General features: G+C 33.6%; 2 pseudogenes; both read left to right on the top strand.

The window, feature by feature from the left end:
- Positions 1-1,634: 1,634 nt before the first annotated feature.
- Positions 1,635-11,445, top strand: LOC148266753 (uncharacterized; annotated as a pseudogene).
- Positions 11,446-13,932: 2,487 nt separating this feature from the next.
- On the top strand, positions 13,933-15,497 carry LOC148266752 (uncharacterized; annotated as a pseudogene).
- The last annotated feature ends 1,758 nt before the right edge of the window (positions 15,498-17,255 follow it).

Genomic DNA, 17,255 nt, shown 5'->3' with positions numbered 1-17,255 from the left:
ATCTTTTTCTCCTATCTTTTCATAGGATTTCGCCACTTGGCGCGAATCCAATGGTTCTAAAATTTTATAAATTGCCCTCCCCCTTCCCTTCTTCTTCACACTTCCATTGTTCCATTTTATAAAGGTTTAAAGAGAGAGAGAGAAAGATAGTAGTCTAGTGAGAGAATAAGAGAAAGAAAGAAGAACAGTGAGGGAGAAAACATCAAGATTTCAATAAAGAATCTACTATTACTTTCGACGTCTTAAGGAGTATTTTTTGATAAACAAATTTAATATGATTGTTATTTTTCCTGTTTTGTATGCCTCTATTTTTAAATGAGTCGAATTGTTCTTATTTTCAAGCATGTTATATGAATTACAAACACTTGATGAATTTACATGTAATAAATGTAATATGTAATCGATAATAATAAAAGAAAAAAAGAAAGAAAAGAAAAAAAGAGAAAAGTGGAATGAAGTCTGTATGGCCTTAAGTGTATTTGTATTGACATGCATATTGCATCAAGTGTCTCGTTAGATTTTTTATTTTTGAGGGATATCTGTTCCCCTTGCCCTTCGGGGTATCTGTTTTTCCCTCCCCTACCTGGTCTGGAAAGACGTAAGAGGATTGCACCCAGTGGATGACGGTGTGCCCTCTGTTGAGAGTGGTATCGCACTATCTGTAAGGGTCACCCGTGGCTAAGTAATGTTGTGATTATAGATATTGGTTTGGACCACTATGGTTGGTACGACTGTGGTCATAGATCGTACCATGGTTTAGCTAGCTAGAAATGAGCCTGAGCAAATTGCCGTATCTCTATCGATATGATCATTCCACTTGGATAGTTAAAAATCTGTATCTGCCCTCAAAGATGGAAGTTGTAACGATTTCACGAAACATGACACAAAAATCTGAGCATTTCATAATTTATTTAATTTTTTCTATTATCTGGCATGGTATATGTTTGATTGTCTGTATTAACGTATCGTTTTATTAACAAATAAATGGTTTTCCATAATGTGAGATGGGTAAGCAAAGAAGTTAAATGGTAAAATAAATAACTAACTTTTGAAATTTTACGATGTTAATTTAATATTATTTTCCTTACTGAGCATATGGAACTCATTCTTTCCATAGCCCCCTCCCAGATGAGGAAGAAAGTGAGGAACCATAGGCTGACTTACCCTTATAAGCCTATGAGGATTATGTGGATTCATAAGTCTGAGTGCATGACTGTTCCCGCACTATGATGAGTCCAATAACATAGTGACAAAAGTGGCCCTTATATTTTTTTTTTGTATTTTGCAGCCACTTTTGGCCTAAATATATGCATATATTGGAACTCATATGTATTTATAAGGGATTTGTAATGATTTTGTTCCGCCGCATAAATTTTATCATGCACACATTATTCTGAATCTGTATCTGACACCTATTTGTCTTAATTAGTACTTGGGATATCACAAATGTATTGGCTAAATCCTTTAAAATGGTTAGAGATAGATTTTAAACTCAACAAATTCGGAGATCTAGATTAATATTAATAAAAAAACAATAAAGAAATTCTGATGAGAAAACATATAATCTACCAAATGTTTTTGAAGTTTCAGCTCTTATCGTGAGTGATATTTGAAACACTTGTGTTAAATGTGATATAATCATAGAGAACCAAAATTGATTGTTGTAGCATATCAGTGGATTGCATCCACCTTATCTATCTTTGCAATATCTCTTTCTTTTTCCTTATGGTGAAAATATACAGGAAGGATATTAACCACTGCAGTTTATAAGAAAATAGATCTAATAGAAGACAAAATTGAGCATGAGAGAATTTTTTGCTTACAGAATTCATGATATGATAAGTGAAGGAGCAAATATACCGACTTTGAAAAAATTATACCAACAATTTTCTGGAGGATGGTTACACCATAATTGAAGTTGGAAGACTATCATATGTATGTTATCATCATAAAGAATTAAGAGTAAAAATATAGCAAGGGACTAACTAAAGATGTATAGAGGGGAGGAACAACTCCATTTTTGCAAGAAAAGCATAAACTGGACCGAGTACACTGACATATTCATAATCTTTATTTTTAACCCAAAATGACTATACCTAACATGATCTGCTGAAATTAAAGAATTGAGATATGAAGATCGCCGAGATATTTATCGTAGAGTGTTTAAAATAAAATTTGATGACTTCATAAAAGACTTAAGTAAAAATAAGGTACATAGAAGAATTAAAATAGGTGTGATTTATGTAAATGACATAATAATTAATGCATATTACCAAAATCTATTCTAAAATTTTATCATTTCCGAAATCATATACTAAAAAAAATTTGATCAACATATTTACTCTTTAAGCAATAGACTTATGTATCTATTATGACGTCTTAGATGCTAATTAAGATAAATGAGTGTCAGATACAGATTCAGAATAACGAGTACATGATAAAATTTATGAAACCAAACAAACTTATTACAAATTTCTTACAAATATACATATATATGAGTTTGAATTATATACATATAATTGAGGCCTGAAGTGGCTACAAAATACAAAAGAAACAAAACAAAAAAGAAGGCCACTTCTTTCACTATGCTATTGGACTTATCAGAGTGCGGAAATAATTATATACTCAAATTTTATGGATCCACGAGATCCTCATAGACTTCTAAGGGTAGGTCAGCCTGCGGTTCCTCATTTTCTTCCTCATCTGGGGCGGGGATGGAAAGATTGAGTTCCATATACTCAGTAAGAAAAACAGTAAATTAACATCATAAGATTTTAAAGGTGAATTATTTTAACTTACAAGCTTACCATTTGACCTCCTCGTAGACTGATCTTATATTACAAAAATAATTTATTGATTAAGAATACAGTGCATTAATATGAACAAATCAAACATACATCATGCTAAAAAATAGAAAAAATCAAATAAATCATGAAATGCTCATATTTTTGTATCATACTTTGCAAAGTCATTACAACTTCCATCTTTGAAGACATATAGATTTCTAGCTACCTAAGTGAAATGACCAGATCAAATAGAGATACGGTAATTTGCTCAAGCCCATTTCCGGCTAGCCAAACTATGGCATGATCTACAATCACGGTCGTACCAACCATAGTGGCCCTAACAGATATCTATAGTCACGATAATACTTAGCTATGGGTGACCCCTACAGATATTTGTGTTATTACTCTCGTCAGAGAGTATGTCGTCATCCATTAGGAGTAGTCCTCTTACATCTTTCCAGGCCAGATAGAGGAGGAAAAAATAGATATCCGTCCGAAATAAAAAGGTTAAGGAGACACTTAATGCAATATATATGTTAATACAGATATACTTCGGACCAATCATGCTTCATTCAACATTTCTCTTTTCTTTTCTTTTTGTACTCTTTATTTTTACCAATTACATATTATATTTATTACATGCAATTCATCAAGTGTTTGCAATTCACATAACATGCTTGAAAAAAAAAACAGTTCAACTTATCTGAACTATGAATACAAAGATATACAGAACAGGGAAAATCACAATCATCATATTTAATAATATTAGTTTATCTAAAAATAGTCCTTAAGACGTTGAAAGAACTACTAGATTCCTTACTGAAACCTTGATATTTTTTCCTTCACTGTTCTCCTTACTTTCCCTCATTATCTCACTAAAGTACTATCTCTCTCTCTAAATCTTGAAAAATGGAAGAATAAAAGTGTGGGGAGGAATGGAAGGGAAAAGGTCAATTTATGAAATTTTAGAATAGTTGGATTCGTGCCAAGTGGTAAAATCTGGTGAAGAGAGAGGAAAAAAAGATGTTTGGTACGAAAAAATGAGGGAGGAGAGTCTCCTCCACTAGCAGCAGCAGTGCATCGTTCGAGGTGACTGTGGTGCGTTGCCTGAGGCGATAGTGGCGCACTATCCGAGGTGGCAGTGCCTCAACCAGCACGCTGCAGGCTAGTCTGTGGGCGCACATAGGGCCTTGGCGCGCTGGGCGCCACGCGCGTTGTGTGCACTCCTGTGCGTGCGTGCGGATGGGACTTACGCGCTGTGCGCACGTCCCACAACTACTGTGCGCATGTGCATGCGTGCACAGTGCCTAGCATCTATCGGGGTAGTTCTGCTTCCCGTGGGATTTTTCCTATGGGATTTCTTCCCGTTTTGCCGTTGTTCCGATTTCTCTCAATTTTTTAAAATTAATTTAAATAAATTAAATAAAAACAAAATAATTAAAAGTCAACAAAATTTTTACAACTTACGATAAATATCATGCGGAGAAAATTAGTTCAATGCGGCCAAAGGCTCGAATAAATAGGATTTTATAAGTCAATTAAGCACAACGATGGGCGGAGTGTTACATCTATCATGTAGTAATCTATACATTTGAGTTCTATAAAGCGTGGACTTCCACATGCTCATAGATTTTTGTTCTTGCATCAGGATGATAGTTCCTTACAGGAGAAAATATTAATAAAATTATTTTTGTAAAAATTCCTAACCAAAAAAGTTATCCTATTTTACATAATGTTGTTAGGAATAAAATGACTCATGTTATGAAATGTGTTTACTAGATGATGATAAAGAAGACATACATGAGATAATAGAAGCAAACATATGTGAAACATGATCATACTTATGGTTTCTTTTATCAAGTTTACTATTATTGAATAATATATCAACACCAAAATTTATTGGGGGATAATATGGGAGTTTGTGACATCCCGATATCTGGTGGGTAAAAAAAATCCTGACAACAAAACATATACAAGTGAATAAAAATAAGCATATGTATAGACAACGGAAAATAATATCCATTACAACAAAATTTGAGTTTTAAATTTTACATTTGAGGCTAAGAAGATGGCTTCTAAAATACATATATATAAAAATTTATGGAGAGCCACTTCTTCCATTACAAGAGTGTTTTATCAGAGTGCGGATAGATAATGGACTTGAAATCCTCCTAAAGTTCCAAAAACAAATCCAAACAAGCTTTAATGGGCAACTCAGTGAGCGAATCATCACTTCCATCATCTGAGGGGAACATGAATTGGGATGAGTTCTAAATAACTCAGTAAGGAAAATAGTACTTAAACTATACTATTAAGATTTTTAAAGATTATTTGTTTTTAAAGCATATGATGTGTGTCGAATCCAGGAAAGATAAAATCCTATTTAACTGATAAAAAAATTATAGTAGTGATAAGTAAGGTCGAATCCGTAGGGAATTGAGAACTGCTTTTCTTCCTTGACCAGCGAATGAAAAGTAAACAAGAGGTTTTTCTTATGATTCGAGATTAAAAGAAAAGTATAGAATACCCAACAAGAATGAAGTAAAATAGTGAATAATTCTATGAAGTAGTTTAAAAAATAAAGCAGATATAAGATGGATTCCCAGTTAGAGAATTAGTTAATTTTTAGTTATGTAATTTTTAGAATACCCAACAAGATGCAGTGATTATTTTTACTAAAGTGTAGCAAACCAGTTCTAGTTGTTGGAAATATTTCGACAACCAATCATTCCTTAATCCTAAATCAACCAAGAAACATTTATTGATTGATTCTTGTTGATCGAACAGTCTTGGGAATCATCGACAGTTTTGAGAATTAGAAGAACCCAATTCTATCCGTTGAACTCAACCTCGTGACTCGCTCAACAAGATTATCGTTTCTCTTAGTTTAGAACTAATCACTACAGGGTACTGAGGCAGCTTAAACAATTACAGATTTTAGTTACTCAGATGGCTGTATGCTACTGCATTGCACGTCTAATGGGCCTCATTTAAATGGTTAACAACATTAATAATATATGTGTAAAGAAATAAATAAATACTTAAACTTCAATAAAACTAGAATTAAATCAATTAGATCTCACAATACAACCTTGAAGTTTCACTAAATCTGTTAACTAAGAAAAAAAAGTGTTTAGCCACTCATGACGGGCTTAGTAACAAAGATAGAGTTCCTGGAAGAGGAAGAAGAAAGTGCAGAGGATCTATAGGTGTTGTAGTTGTGGCATGAGGAAGAAGATGCCCTACTTTTTGCCGACAACCTCTTTTATAGCCAAAAAGAATTAGGGTTTCCTTTTGGGATTCGTCCCAATGATTTTGGCACTTCTTTTACTTTTCAAAATTATCTTCCCTTTGAATTTTTGGTTGCTAATCTTGATTGTAGCATTATTTTTTTTAAAATCTCAAAAGCGTGCCTTTTTCCAAATCAGTTACTCCATGTGGCTTAAGCCTTGGCCAAGGCTTGGTCGAGTGTAATTTTTGCTTCCCTGTTGCTGCCTTGGTACTAGCCGTGCCCAAGGGTTGATTGTGCTTGTAGCACCGCGCTCACGACCATGATAAATTGTATTTGAAAAACTCCTATGTATTCAGGCCTTAAGGCCATCTGAACTCACTTAAATTTATTTTGCAACTTATATCATAATTCGTAAATTCAATTTTATACTGATTTGTTTATTTTATTTTGATTTTATTTAATTTTAAATGTTATTATTTTTATTTTATTTTGATTTATTATTATTATTATTATTATTCTAAAATAATTAATTTTTAGGAGAAAATAGGAAAAATGGGGAAACATCTTGCAGGAAAACACTCGCGAGAGAGGGTTGTCCGCGCGACCATGCGCAGGACTTACACAGTGTGCACGTCCCATCTGCCTGAGGAGAGGGGCCAGTCTTGTGCATGTATTTTGTCACGCGTAAGTAGGCCCATTCGCGCTCATCAAATTGCGTGCAAACAGGGCCAAGTGTCGCATACTATGCGCGCGTCGTCTTCACAGCAGGCCTGCGCGAATAAGCTTGCGCACCTGGGGCCTATGCGCAGTAGGTCTGTGTATGACAGAGCAGGTTGGCACTTACAGGCTAGGCCTACAGTGCGTGCCGATTGAGTGAGGTGCATTGCAGCCTCGGGTAGTGCGCTGCCGCCCTCGTTGGGTGGTGTCCCCCCATTGGTGGAGGAAATTTTCCTCTATTTTTTGTTCCGTGTCAAATCAAACATCTTCTATTCAGCTCTCATTCTCTCTCTCTTCACTGAATTTTGCCACTTGGTTCAAATCCAACGGTTCCCATTTTCTATAAAAAAGGACCTTTCCTCCCATTTTCTCATCACATCTATTTCATTCTTCCACCTTCCAAGAGTTTAGAGAGAGAGGGAGTGATCTAGAGAGAGGAGAAAAGGAGAAGAAAAATGGTGAAGGAAAAACTTCGAGATTCTTGTAAGGAATTTAACATTTCTTTAAATATCTTAAGGAGTATTTCTAGAAAAATTAAAATTATGAATTTGTGATTTTATGTGATTTGCATGTTTTATTTTTAGTAGATCGAAATAAGTGAATGTTCTTAATTTCAACAATGCTATGTGATTTATAGGCACTTGATGATTTTCTTGTAAATAAAATAATATGAATCCAATGATATTATCTGGAGAAGAAATTAAAAAAAAAAAAAGTGGAATGAAGCCTGAATGGTCCGAAATATGTATATATTTGTATTGACATACATAATGCATTAAGTGTCTTGTTAGACTTTTTATCTCTGAGAGGTATCTGTTTTCCCCTCTCCTATATGGTCTGGAAAGACGTGAGAGTAGTACACTCCCTATAGATGGCAATGTATCCTCTGATGAGAGAAGTGATGTGAATATCTGTTAGGGGTCACCTTTTGCTAAATACTATCGTGGCTATAGAATATCTAATAGGACCACTATAATTAGTACGGCCGTGGTCATAGTCATACCATGGTTTGGCACGCTAGAAATGTGCCTGAGCAAATTGGTGTTGTCTGTATCTAATCTTGTTATTCCATATGGGTAGTCATAAATTCGTATATGCCCTCAGAGATGGAAGTCGGAAGCATGATACGAAAATCTAAGCATTTCATGATTTATTTGATTTTCTCTATTGTCAAGTATGATGTTTGATTTTGACTGTTGTGACTATGATATGATGTTTCCTTAATAAATAAATTATTTTTGTAAGATAAGATAGGACTCTAATGTGACCTAATGGTAAGTATTTATGATATAATTATTTAACTTTTATATCTTATGATGTTATTTAAATATTTTTTTTTTACTGAGCATATGAAACTCACTCTTTCCATGCCCCTCCCCAGATGAGGAAGATAGTGAGGAACTGTTCACTGACTTACCCCTTGAAGTCTATTAGGATCCCGTGGATCCGCAAACCTTGAGTGCATGATTGTTCTCACACTCTAATGACTCCACTAGCATAATGATAGAAGTGGTCCTTTTTATAATAATATTTTATATTTTAATACCACTTCTGGTCTCAGTTATATATATACGTGTAATTGAAACTCATATATTTTGTAAGGGATTTGTAATAATTTACTCAGCTGTATACAATTTTATTCATGCACTCGTAATCTATTTTTGTATATGACACCATTATGCATTAATTTGTATTGGAGATGTCATAGACAGTATCAGAGCAATTACGCGGACCAAATATTACAACTAAGGCTGTAGGTAGAAAGACTCTTAGGATATCTAGGAAAATAAGTTATCTTTTCTAAATTAGACCACCAACTCGTGTCTTCCTTTCTTTTATAGGAATGATACGAGGAAGACCTTCTGTAGAATATACCAAAAGACCCGAGGCTTAGGATCATCTGACTAGGGCCGAGTTTACCAAACTTTTTTAAGCTATCCAAAGATTAATAGTAGCTGTAGGATAGAACCAAGCCAACACTTGTCAACACCCTGCCTCGAAATACCAAATAGCTGAGAGGTCTATCTCTCACAACATAACGAAGTTTAGGAAACTAAACTCACCACACTATGAAACAGAAATGCCAAACAGCATGTCCCATCCGCGCGAGGCACGGGGCTAATCTTTTTCCCGCGTCTTGTCGCATGCAGGCAGGCCCATCTGCATGCATCACATCTCACGCAGATAGGGCCATGCACCGCACACTGTGCGCACACATCCTTGGGCGGTGTGCCAACGCCTTAGGGTGTGTCGTTGCCAGTGGAGGAATTTTTCCTCTATTTTTTGTGTTGCGTCAAATCAAGCATCTTCCATTCAACTCTCTTTCTTTTCACCAGATTTTGCTACTTGGTGTAAATCTGAAATTTTTTTATTTACTATAAGTAAGGACCCTTCATCCCATTTTCTCATCACTTTCATTTCATTCTTCCACCTTCCAAGAGTTTAGAGAGAGAGGGAGGATCTAGAGAGAGAGGGAGGATCTAGGGAGAGACAGAGAGGAGGAGAAGAAGAACGGTGTAGGAAAAACTTCACGGTTTTGGTAAGGAATTTAGTATTTCTTTAAACATCTTAACAAGTATTTCTAAAGAAAATTAAAATTATGAATATGTGATTTCGTGTGATTTGCATGTTCTATATTTAGTATATCTAAATAAGTGAATTATTCTTAATTTGAAGCATGCTATGTGATTTATAGGAACTTGATGATTTGCATGTAAATAAAATATATGAATCCGGTGATATTATCTGAAAAATAAATAAAAAAAAGAGAAATGGAATGAAGCTTGAATGATCCAAAATATGTATGTATCTGTATTAACATGCATAATCAATCAAGTGTCTCGTTAGGCTTTTTATCTCTGAGGGGTATCTGATTCCTCCTCCCCCATTTAGTTTGGAAAGATGTTAGAGGATCGCTCCTTGTAGATGATGACATACCCTCTGACGAAAGTGGTGATACGAATATCTGTTTGGGGTCACCTTTGGCTGAGTACTATCGTGGTTATAGAATATCTAATAGGACCACTATGGTTGGTATGACCGTGGTCATAATCGTACCATGGTTTGGCAAGCTAAAAATGTGCTTGAGCAAATTGTCGTTATCTGTATCTGATTTAGTTATTGCACATGGGTAGTCATAGATCCTTATTTGCCCTCAGATATGGAAGTCAAAAACACTTTACGAAACATAACACGAAAATCTAAGCATTTTATGGTTTATTTGATATTTTTTATTGTCAAGTATGATATTTGATTTTGACCGTTGTGACTATGACCCGATATTTTCTTAATAAATAAATTATTTTTATAAGATAAAATAAGACTCTAACATGACGTAATAGTGAGTATTTATGATATAATTATTCACTTTTTAAATCTTAGGATATTATTTAAATACTGTGTTTCTTATTGAGCATATAGAACTCACTCTTTTCATGTCCCGCTCAGATGAGGAAGATAGTGAGGAATCGTGCGCTGATCTACCTCTTGAACTCTATGAGGATCCTATGGATCCGCAAACCTTGAGCTCATGATTTTTCCCACACTTTGATGAGTCTAATAGCATAATGATAAAAGTGACCTTTTTTATCTTAATATTTTATAGTTTGATGCCACTTATGGCCTCAGTTATATATATGTATAATTGGAACTCATATATTTTGTAAGGGATTTGTAATAATTTACTCAGCAGTATACAATTTTATTCATGCACTCGTAATCTGTTTCTGTATCTGACACCCTTATGTTTTAATTTGCATTGGGGATGTCACTGTGCTTATTCTTTTTACTGAGACATAAGACTTGGGTGGGCTTACTTTGGCGAATTTGAGATTTGTGATCCTGTCGATGTCTTAGCCTTTCCCAAGACTTGAGTGTACAAGAACTAAAATTTTCTGTCTCTGTAGGGTCTAAGCCTTGCCCAAGACTTAAACCATGACAGATAGTTATTCTGCAATCCTTGCTCTGTTTGTGCTGTTTTTCCAAACTTTAGGCACCATTTCATGTCCTATATCAAAACAGGAAAAATAGCTCAAATTAGATAATAAATTATTCAATTAAGCACTAAAAAATGGATAATGAAAATTTTGTTTTCATGCACTATCAGCCTAACATTGTCATAGAAATAAGTGACTTACCACTTGGACTTGTCGCAGAATAGGTTCATTTGAAATATTGAGAAAACATTTACTTTTCTTTTAAACTAATTCATAAGCATCAGTATTTAAACCATAATAGGCCATAATAGGAAGTATAAACCAAGCAATGCGACATAAAAGAGTCAATAATATGACGAGGCAATGTAACAAAAACTAATTAAACCTATCAAAAGCATGATAATGTCTTACGGAATAGTGAGAAACAATTATGTGACCCCAGGAGGGCATTCCAGTCACCGGGGAGGCAACCATCAGATTTTGCACCAATATGGAAATAAGGCCTAGGAAAAGTCTGGCTGAAGAAAACAAAGTCGAGATTTGACGACAAGCCCAATCCCATGAAGCCCAAGGATCAAGTTCGTGCAAGTCTAGACCAGGTAAGATGGATCATCGACGACATTAAGACCAAAAAATCTTATGGGCTGCTGAGACAATTGGCCCAAAGTAGCATCAATGATGATGAGTTGTGGGCTTTCAGATTGATCCTAGAAGACAGCAGTGGTGTGTCCGAGATGATGCACGAAGGGGAGATGCCCGTGGGCGGGTGACCTGAGTCACTTGGCCCACCACCTGGCCTGCTAGGGAAAACCCGCAGCCTAGCAAGCCGCGTATGTGAGAAGCATGTGCGGTCAAAGCCGCATGCCTCTACGGGTTGGCTGATTGAGGCCCATTGGGAAAGCCTGAAGATCGACCCTCACCCCAAGGTCCAATCCAGTGAACCTGCACCCAAGAGAGACAGAATCAGACTGGAAGCTTGGTTCAGTAGCCTGGCCTAATAGCCCAGCCCAGCCCCATTTATTGGCCCAACTGAGGAAGAACCCGCGCGAGCCGCAAGTCCATGAGGCCCAAAGGCTGCATGCGCGCGGGCCTGACCAAAGCCGTGCGCACATGCGGGCTTTTCCCTAGCCTGTACGATTGGTGGTGAGTTTTCGAGTATTTTTTTTAATGGGCATCTGATCTTTTTTCAGCCCAAATATTCAAAATTTCACATGGTAATTATCTATTTAGTATTTTATTATTTTTTTTAAATTAAAGATTAATTATATAATATTTTAATCTTAGAATTATTCCAAGTTATTATTTTATTATATTTTTAATCTTTATTATTTATCCTAATTATTTTAATGTAATTTTCATATGTGAATTATATGGATTTCACATGGAATAAATATGAGCTTATTTTATTTATAAATTTAATATTATTTTAATATAAGTCTATCCCTTAAGATTATTTAATTAATTTATTTGGGATAGAATATTTATTTTATTTTGTAAGTACTCTAGATTAAAATAGAATTTTATCTAGATTAATATTTTATTATTTATCTTAAGATTTTTGTACTCATCTAGATTCCTCGGAAAAGACTATAAATAGGCATTTGCCTCTAGGATGTAAAGCACACCTTTGAGGATAAATTTGAGTAAATTCTTGAGAGCTTTAGTTTTCTTTCTTTTAGTATTTTTGCTAAAATTAGCTTTTTCAAGTTCTTCGGGAAGCAGAAGTCTTCAAAAGTCTTATTGAGCCAAGGAGCACAGATCAACTTATCGATAAGTCCATGGTGTTTTTCCTTGTTTTATTTCCCTAGTCTTTATTTTTTGCTTTCCATGTAGGATTGCGAATTCAATTAGAGAGAGGAATTTTATTCTAGGTGGTTATTGTTTCAATATTGCATACGTTGAGTGAGTTTTTAGGAGTAGAATCGATCCTCCCCATACCCTCCCGCATCCAACATATTCATTTCAAGAGGGACTACTAAAGCGTGGGATAAAAAACAACTGTCCTAGAAATATCATTAAGTTGTTAAGTTTTGTTTACATATTTTACAGATCTTTGCGCGAAGCTGTTTTAACTTATATCAGCTAAGGGCAGAAGGGATCCCTAACTACCACAGTGAATGGGAAAATATATTCATTTCAATAGTAGATATTTCATAGATAAACTAATGATCACGGTTGTATTTTGCCACTATAGCCCCTTCGGATCATATCGCAAATCCACTCTTGTTAGAGGAAACACTCGTACCATTCACAGGGAGTGACTCACCAATAAATTCATATATAGATTTAGATACAAAAATAGAAACCCCTTAATGATAACAATTAAATGAATTTTTAATTCTTTCTTCCTTCTTTATTGATTTTGATTCACAAATAATCATGAATTCAGAACCCGGGAGGGATCCAATATCATATTCTGGCCTAAAGGGGCCTTTACACCTAGACTTCGCCAATGGGTCACCTTATCGAGCCGAGGCTCAATAGAATGTCCTCTCCACCATCACTAAAGGGTAAGGAAGAAGGCCAAGTCCACACATACTTCCAATGTCATCAACTGTTCGAGTAAACATGAATTTTGTTTTTAAAGAACATGAATTTTGTTTTCAAAGAACACTACCAACATATATATATTCATTCATATTATACAGTCGATAAACCATGTTTTAAATTCATGCATCAAGACAAATAAAAAATTATTGATTAATTATCTAAAAATTCTGTTAGAAATATATGAGAAAATACTTAAGAAATCCTTTAAGAAATGCTTTTTGAAGTGTTAGAGAAAAGGATGGAAAGACTGCTTGGCGACTTGTGAGTCGTAAGAAGAAATCCTAACTCTCGGTCTCTCATACAAATTTTATCTCAAGGTTTCTCTAGAAATTTAAGAATGGATGAATGTTTGAAGTGAAATAGAGGGGGAGGCCCTTCAAATAGATCTTTTAGGCAAATAGAAGCCATCGGATCGGATGGGCAATCCACTGTCGTCAATCGGCCAAGTGGCCGACCAGCCATCACATGCATCGAGCATGCATGCCATGTGGCAGCCACGCACGCCTAGCTTGGTGGACAAGAAGGATGAACGAGAGAGCTCATCCATCAATCCATCATAGCAAGTGACCATGGGCGAAGCCATGCGCACTGCAGCTGACAAGACAGCATGCACAGTGCGCATGCATGGGCAGACACACTAGCGCACAGGCACACGTAGGTAGCTCGATGCGACAACCTTTACATACAGGTAGGCATGTGCGCACATTGGCCCATGGGCTGTTTCCATGGGCGCACGGGCCCACTGGCCATTTCTGCAGGTTCGCGGGGTTCTTTCGCATCATTTTTCTGTTTTACATTTTTTTTTCATTTTTTCCTTAAATTTTCAAATAATTTTAGTGCAAAATAATTAAAAATAAAAATAAAAATAAAACAAATAATTTAAAATTTTTTAAAATTAATATAAAGCAAACAAAATAAATTCCAAATACAGAGTAAAATTTTAAAATTAACATCAAAAGCCATAACACGTTAAAACATGAAATTTAAAAACACCGCATTTGAACATAGAGGTTTCGGGGTTTTACACAATTATTAGCTGATAACATTCTCCACAAGTAAAAGAGATTGATTCAATGTAATGGTAGTATAAAAATCCCTAGTTTTCTTTGAATTTAAATTTTTTTGCATCTAATTCAATAAATAATTATTTTTTCTTTATTTTTTAGATTTGTAACTAATTGATGAACAACCGAGGAATCATATTTTGGTTGATATTGAAAAACATCTTGAAAATAATGGTAAAAGTCTTATGTCACCCATAAAAGTCAATTCCAAATTACCAATACATTAATGGAAAAACAAAATAAACTTATTCAATAGAACTCTAATATGATCAAGTTTCTCTACTTATTGAGTACAAGATACTTTTTTAAATAGCAACCAATGAACAAAAATTCATCTATGAAACTATCATCATTATTGTTTTTAAGGATAATGGAGGAATATTTTTCATATATGGATATGGTAGAATAGAAAAACCATTTGCAAAGAAGAAACAATGTTGACTATCATCATTATAATATGTTAACTTCGTTTCTTTGCATTGAAAAAAAGAAACAATGTTGACCATTGCATCGATTAGAATAACATCTATTCTTCTTCTAAGAGGTAGAACAACTCAATTTAGATTCCTCAAACAAAATGATGATAGCTTCATGGATAAATTTTTGTTCCACCATATATAAGGTGGATCCATATCCATTGTTTTCGAGGATAATGGATAATATCATTACAATATCATCAATGAAGCTATCATCATTTTTATATTTGCAAGTTTGTGTTGACAAAAAGAAAAAAACACTATTGATTGTTGCATTGATTAAAATAACATATATTCTCCTTTTAGGAGGTAGAACAACTCACTTTAGATTTATTGTTCCTATAAGTATCAATGAGGATTCAATTTGCAACATCAAATAAAAAATTCTTTAAGCACATTTATTAATTGAAAAAAAGCTTATTATTTAGGATGAGGCTCTTATGGGGTACAAATTTTATTTCAAAGCAATGGATAGAACTTTAAAAGATATTCTTAAATTTTTAAATCCAAAAAGTTTAAAATAATCTTTTGGTGGTGAAGCTATTATCTTTGGAGGAGATTATCGACAAATCCATCATGTCATCCCTAAAGGCAGTAGATAAGAAATTGTCTTATTGACCATTAACTCTTCATATTTATAAAATAATAATAAACTTTTGAAATTAACAAAAAGCATAAGACTTCCTATGGAATCTTTTAATTTGAATTTAAAACATCTAAGAAATTTCTCACTGTGACATTTGGACATTATAAATGGTTAAATGGGTGACATTGAAACAATGGAGGAAGTTCATGAGGATATTCTCATTACAAATTTGGGGAATTTACTTAAAGTTATGGTAGACAGTATTTATCTATCTTTATTACAAGATATGGAAGACCCTTAATATTTTCAAAATGAGCTATTCTTGCTCCTATAAATGACATAATCAAGAAAGTTAATACATACGTGTTTCTTCACTACTAGGAAATGGAAAAATATATTTGAGTTTTGACAGTGCATATAAGACAAAATAGTTTGGACAATCTTTAAGATGTTTATACACCAAGATTTTTAAATAACATAAGGTGTTAGAGACTTCCAAACCATATTTGGAAACTTCAATTTAGGTGTTCCAATCATGTTACTTAGAGACATACACCAATCGTCTAGTTTATATATTGGAATAAGATCAGTAATTACTCAATCAAATAACTATGTGATAGAGATAAAATTTATATCCAGTAGCAACTTTGCTGATAAAATCTTTCTTCATTGAATTACATTAGCTCCATCAAATTCGATATTGCCTTATAGGCTTCATAGAAGACAATTTTCTTTAGTTGTTTGTTTTGCTAAATAAGAGCCAAGAGGAATCTCTTACTCATGTTGGTTTATATCTCCCGAGAAATGTATATAGTCATTAACAACTTTATTTCATGATCTGTGGTAAAAAAAGGTGATACATAAATATACTATAAATGTTTCTTTATAAATAAGAATTTTGAAATATTTCTCAACTAGACAACTATTCCTATACTTTTTAGTTGATAGTTAAATCATATACTCTTTATAAATATGAATTGTGTAAAACAACCTATTTGAGGATGTGGTACTCATATCATTCTCTATATAATTCTAAAATATAGAAGTCTCTATTTAGTTTAGACTCATAAATATGTAATCCATTAAAGTCAACCTATTGTTATAGATATATTAATATATATATATATTCTAAAGTAATAGTTTTATTTTACTAATTATAAATCGTGAGTAGCACATGCATGCAACTAGTATATATAAAAGCAAGACCAAAAATTAACAAATTTTAATTTTTCATTTTTGAAAATAATTATATTTAATATGACACAATGTGTGATAGTTGTGTATTTAAAATTTTAAAATATCTTGACACCTAAATAATAATAATAATAATGTTAAAAATAATAAATAATAAAAATTTATTATTAATATAATAATAGTAAATGATAAATACTAATAATAATAGTAAATACTAAATTTAATAATAATGCTAATTGGTTGTTGATAAGAAAATGAGAATGTATCACTGGCCAATAAATCAAAATTATAAAAACTGTGAGAAAATTTTAGAAAAATTAAATTAAACATGAAAAATAAAAAATTAGGAGTTAGGAGCTAAATGAAGAAAAACTAAAATTTTGGGACTCTCTACAATTAAAAAGAGATTAAAATGAATTAAATCTTCAAAAAGGACGTAAATTTATAATTTTAGGAAGTTTTGACACCTCAGTAGATGAGGTGTCACGAACCACATCCCTTCTTAAGGAGTAATGACCCAAGTACGCTTACATAAAATACACTTAACTTAGTTTTGAATAACTTAACTTTATTAGTTATAATAGATTCGCAAAAGTATTACATCCCTTGAATGTGCAACAAAAACATATGGTACAAGGCTTTAATTTTTTTTTCTAATTATACAAACACAAAACAAAATAGTAACCTTGAACTTAGAGTCTAACTTCAAATACTT

This window comes from Carica papaya, chromosome 3, assembly GCF_054855325.1.
Source record: "Carica papaya isolate Zhongbai chromosome 3, ASM5485532v1, whole genome shotgun sequence".
In the NCBI taxonomy this organism is placed as follows: domain Eukaryota; kingdom Viridiplantae; phylum Streptophyta; class Magnoliopsida; order Brassicales; family Caricaceae; genus Carica; species Carica papaya.
The sequence above is the reverse complement of the archived record's forward strand: the minus strand, read 5'-3'. Positions and strand labels throughout refer to the sequence as shown.